The sequence below is a fragment of the Benincasa hispida genome, chromosome 6 (genome assembly GCF_009727055.1).
Source record: "Benincasa hispida cultivar B227 chromosome 6, ASM972705v1, whole genome shotgun sequence".
Classification (NCBI taxonomy): domain Eukaryota; kingdom Viridiplantae; phylum Streptophyta; class Magnoliopsida; order Cucurbitales; family Cucurbitaceae; genus Benincasa; species Benincasa hispida.
The window spans coordinates 1,307,699-1,314,161 of NC_052354.1; positions in this window are offsets into that span (position 1 = coordinate 1,307,699).

Here is a 6,463-nt window from a genome sequence, read left to right on the forward strand (position 1 = left end):
GTTCTTGACATTTATTGGAAGTTTTGTGGTAACCATGAGATAAAAGAAAAATTGTTTTCCAAAATTAGTGGTTGATTCATTCGGGAAAATCTCACAAAAAAGGCTATCAAGTAAAAAGTATTTTCACTAAATGATAGCGTTGAGAGCAAACACAATTGAGCTAAAAGTTGACTATACGATTTTTACTCGTTGATCGTTGCTACACGAACGAGTAGCAAAGCCTATACGATAGGCTTCCGTCTTCTAAACGATCGAGTACATCGTCTATACGATAGACAGTTCTCATATCTTCCACTTACTTGATCGTCTACTCGATCGTATACCTCCTATCTTCCTCAATCCAAGATCATACAGAGCCCACAACTCCTGAATTTTCACACCGAGAATATCAAGGTAACACTTATGGTGGTGTTCCTGTTCTGTTCGTGGATCGACTTGGAATGCATGGGGCTGTAGGCTCATTCAGACGTTCGTGGAGGTCGTGTTCTGTTCGTAGCATTCTAGTGTTGCTTTGGATGCATTGAAAATCGATCGAGGGATACTTGAAGAATAGTTCTTCAAAGGTATGCATACTCTATCCCTTGTATTTTCTTATAGCACGCGGTGATTTCTAATTATGCACAATCTGTTTGTTTCCGGTTAGACTATGATTGTTATGTTCATTCTGAATAGGATTTGGAATGATTCACTTCCACTGCTCATAGAGATCTCTATTTAAATTTCCTTCAAAACCATTTGTAACACTTTACAACATTTGTAACATCTATAAAGCGAGTCGTATCCATAGTATCATTAGGATAAGATTTCTCTCCTTTATCCATATGCTACAGACCATTTAGATTACAACTTAAGGCATGATTCACTTATATGTCTCCACATACATTCTTAAGTTACAATGATAACCAGGGATCTTAGTTTATTGCTTTGTGGTTAATGTAACTATTCTCATATTTTATAGACATGTCAGTGAAGAAAATATCTCACAGTGTTACATCACAAGCGTTTGTTCATACAGATGTTTACAAACTACAAGACCCTATGAGATTTAGGGCATCAACACCAACAGTATAGACTGTTGTATATATTTTGAACATGATTCCCTCAAAAAGTATTTTTGAAACACTGTATGAGTTATAGAGAGGACGTAAAGGTAGTTTATGTCACTTGAGAATCTAGGGATGTCCGACACACGTGTTGGTGCAAAACCCTAAGAAGTTGGAATGATGTTCAAATTATGCCTATTTGTAGGATACCCTAAAGAAACAAAAGGTAGACTATTTTATGGTCCTCAAGAAGATAAAGTATTTGTATTGACAAATGCTACATTCTTAGAATAAAATCATATTAGGGGTCATCAACCTCACAGTAAATTAGTATTGAGTTAAATGACCAGAGAAACTATATATAGATCGACAAAAGTTGTTGATCAAATTGGTCCATCTACAACAATTGTTGCCCCATCACATCCTTCTCAAGAGTTGAGAATGCCTCGACATAGTGAGAGGGTTGTTCATCAGCCTGACCACTACATGGGTTTAATAGAAACTCATCCATACAGACCTTTGTGGTCTGATGAATGTGAAAGCTCAAGGTGGATATTTATATTTCGTCAATTTTGTTGATGATTATTCGAGATATGACTGTATTTACTTAATGAGTCACAAGTCTTATACTCTTGAAAAGTTCAAAGAATTTAAGACAGAAATTGAAAACTTATTAGATAAAAGGATTAAAACACTTCAATCATCGAGGTGGTGAGTATATGGATTTACAATTTCACAACTATCTAGTAGACCATGGAATTCAATCCCAACCCACAACACCTAGAACACCACAACAAAATATGTATAGTGAAGTGTTGACTTACTGATTGTGGTTAAATCAAGTGGATAGAAATATATCTACAATGACGGAAGTGCAACTACTGGGCTTTAGTGGAGTGACCCAGTAGTGTTGGGTTGTATGTCTTAAAACTCGTAATTTGTAATATTAAACATATTCTATTTGCAATAAAGATGTTATTGAGGTTTATTTAGTAAAACTGTTATTGAATATGTAAACTGCATTTGTAAAACCTATATCTAATAAATTAAGACCCATGGCCTTTACATGAGTATTTAGACTTTATGTGGAGACATAAAGATGGATCAAGTTCAAGTAAGTAGCCAAAACGGTCTGTGGTATATGAATAAGGTTGGGTACCTTATTCGAGTAACACTATCGGATATGGCCCACTTTGTATTTTGTATAGACGATGTAATCCTGAATCATTCATGTGGAGACATGCGAATGTTGGCATCCTATTCAAAGAGTTTGTATAAGACCATGACCAAGAAAAAAGTCACTCTTACTTTACAAACGTTGTTTACTATTTAAGACTGGTTATTTCAAATCGATCACTTATGTAACTCAACCTTAATCCTGAGCTAACTATGAACTCTTGTTTATTCAGGATTATCCATATATTTTCATAGGTGAGGGTTGGCTCAACAGCACGGGCTTAATAAGCCTCCCATTTTAGGGGTAAGATCGAGTAGATAGTTGGGGACATAAGGTGCAAGACGGAATTCACTCCTACCTACCTTAGGGATAGTAGAGATATTGTTCTCTTAAGTACTGATTCTAGGTCTTGAACAAGGGGCCCTATCCTCTTATTGGCTCAAGAAGGACTTGGTTTAGTGATTGGATCACAAACAAATTTCTCATTATAAGATTAGTAGAAATTAAGAAGCAAGATGTAATCTCGAGGGTAAAACAACATTTGACCAAGTTGTTATTACAAACAACCTGTGAAGGGTCAACTTATTGATTATGGTTAAATAAAGTGGACAGAGATATATCTATAGTGAGGAGAGTGAAAATAGACATGGTTCGTTCGATGATGATTTATGCTCAGTTATCTAGTTTTTATTGGGGATATGCAGTATAAACCGTAGTGTATATTTCGAATATGGTTCTCTCGAAAAGTATTTCAGAAACACCTTATGAGTTATGGAGAGGATGTAAAGGTATTTTATGTCACTTCAGGATTTGGAGATTCCCAGTACATATGTTGGTATAAAACCCAAAGAAATTGGAACAATGTTAAAAAACATGCCTATTTGTAGACTATCCTAAAGAGACAAAATGTGGTTATTTTTATGATCCTCAGGGAGACAAAGTATTTGTATCGACAAATGCAACATTCTGTTGTGTTTTATGTCCTAAAACCCGTAGTTTGTAAAAGATAAACATATTCTATAGTCGATAAACTTATTATTGATTCTATAAATTGCATACGTAAAAGTCTAAATCCAATAAATTAAGATCCATAACTATTATATGAATACTTGTACATTATGTAGAGACATAGAGATGGATCAAGTTCGAGTAAAAAGCCAAAACGGTCTATAGTACATGATTAATGTTGGGTACCTTATTCTAGTAACACTATTGGATACGGCCTACTCTATAGGTGTTACAAGTTGTTGTAAAGATACAACAAACGAAGTGATCCAAATTCGTTCATGTATTGACATGAGAAGTGGGGGTGTTCTATGTAATAAGTTTGCATAAGATCGGACCAAGAAATAACTCACTCTTACTTTATAATCCTGTTTACTGTATAAGACTGACTATTTCATTTAGATGACATAGGTAACTTGATCAATCCCGAGCTAACTATGAACTTCTGTTTATTTGGGACTATCCTTAGATTTGCATAGGTGAGGGTTGGCTTAACAATTTCGGCTCAATAAGCCTCCCATTTTAGGGATAAGATCGAGTAAATAGCTGGGGACATATGGTGCAAGACGGAATTCATGCCTACTCGATTTAGGGATAGGAGAAAAGTTTTTTCTTAAGTACTGAATCTAGGTCTTGAACGAAGGGACTCACCATCTCACTAGGCTGAAAGGGATCTAGTTTAGTGACTGGATCACAAACCAATTGTTCATTAGAGGATTAGTAGGAACTTAAGGAATAAGACGTTATTATGGACAACCTGTGAAGGGTCGACCTATTAATTATGGTTAAATCATGTGGACATAATATATCTACAGTGAGGGGAGTGCAACTATGGTCTTTAGTGGATTGACCCATTAGTCAACGAATGGGGATTAATTCGATGTAAAGATTTTTAGCCAATTAATCTCAAATCGTTAGAGCTCATGATCTGTAGGTCCACGAGGATCCCCTACTAGCTCGTAAATGGATTAGCTTTAGAGTAGCGTGATAAGTTAATTTGAAACGTTCAAATTAGAATTAAACAGAATTGGAGAATTAATTAATATTTAAATATTAAATTCATGATAGGGATTCATGAAGGTAGAATTGTGTAAAATTAATTTAATATTTGATATTAAATTAATTAGAATTAATTAAATTGTTTAATTAATTATTTGTTATTAATTTTATTAGAAAATTAATTTATAAAATTAATTTGTCAAAATTAATAAAGTGTTCAACTTTCAAATTAAAATTGATTTTTCAATTTGATATTAAAAAAGTTTGGAAAACACAAATTTGAGAAAAGATGGTTTTCTCCACTACACCTAACCAACTAGCTCACTCAATTTCTCACTTGCTCTTGCTTCAATTCACCAAGCATGAGCTACATCTGATGCAGGCTTCTTCTTTGCATGAATGTCCTGCAATAAATAGAGAAGATGGAAGTGGAAATTGGGCATGTAAACTATTAGAACTTGCTGAAGTTTTGTTGAAAATTTGTAAGGTTGAAAAAGTGTTTTTCAAGTTGCACCAGTGGTGTTCTTCTCCAAATTCCCTTCATTCAAACTTATTTTGAGTCTCATAACTCAATCTAAAGCTCCAAGAGAATAGTAAGGAAGATCTTAAGGTGGTTCACAAGAAGAATTGGAGAAGATTTGTAGCTGAATTCGAGTTCCAAAAAGTTCTACAAAGGTATGATTTGAAACCCTCTTATTATTGTATGAGCATGCTTTATTTATAGCCAAAATTAATAAATTAGAATACTTATTGATCCTTGTTGCTTCTGCTGCATGTTGATATACTCCTTCACGTTCCTAGAGGAGGAGGACATAAAAAATCATAAACCTTGTAGTAAGCTAGTATTAAGTGAAATGTCTAGAGAAACTACAAAAAGCAATAGTTGTTGATCAAGTTAGTCTTTCAACAAGAGTTGTTGATAAAATTGCTACTTCACATACTTCTTAAGAGTTAAGAGTGCCTCGATGTAGTGGGAGGGTTGTTCAATAACCTGACCATTATATGGGTTTAACAAAAACTCAGGTCTTCATACTAGATGATGGCTTAGATGATTCATTGATTTGTAAACAGAAAATGGAAGATGTGGATAAAGACCAATGGATAAAATCCATGGACCTCAAAATGGAGTTTATGTACTTCAATTAAGTCTGGGAACTTGTAGATCAACAAAAAGGGGTAAAATCTATTGGTTACGAATGGATCCACAGGAGAAAATGAGACCAAAATAGTAAGGTATAGACCTAAAAATTTAGACTCGTAGCAAAAGGGTTTACTCAAAGAGAAGGGGTGAACTACGAAGAAACCTTTTATCCGGTTACCATGATCAAGCCTATTAGAATTTTCTTGTCTAACGCTGCATTTTATGATTATGAAATCTGGCAAATGGATGTCAAGACAACTTTTCTAAATAACTATCTTGAAGAGTGTATCTATATGTCTTAACCAGAGAGGTTTATTGAATAGGGTCAAGAGCAAAAGGTTTGAAGATCCATTTATGGGTTAAAACAAGCGTCTTGATCCTGAAATATGAGATTTGACACTACGATCAAATCTTATGGCTTTGAACATAATGTTAATGAACCTTATGTTTACAAGAAGATTGCCAACAAGATTATAGCTTTTTTGATTCTATATGTTGATGATATTCTACTCATTAGAAATGAAGTAGAATTTCTAGCTGATGTTAAGAGATGGCTAGCTACGCACTTCCAAATGAAGGATTTGGGAGAAACGCAATATGTTCTTGGGATCCAAATTGTTCGAAACTGCAAAAATAGAACACTAACATTATCTCAGGCATCTTATATAGAAAAAATGTTGTCTAGATATAAAATGTAAAATTCCAAGAGAGGTATGTTACCTTTCAGGCATGGAATTCATTTATCTAAGGAACAATGTCCTAAGGCACCTCAAGAGGTTGAGGTTATGAAAAAAATTCCTTATGCATCAACCGTTGAGAGTTTAATGTATGCCATATTGTGTACACGTCCCAACATATGTTATGCAGTTGGAATTGTCAGCAGATATCAGTCCAATCCTAGATATCATCATTGGACTGCCGTTAAAAACATCCTCAAGTATCTTTAGAGAATGAGGGATTATATGCTCGTGTATATTACTAAGGATCTGATTCGTACATGATACATTGATTTTGATTGTCAGACTGATGTGGATTCTAAGAAATTAACTAAAGGATCAGTATTCACTCTAAATGAAGGAGCTATAGTATGGAGGAGTA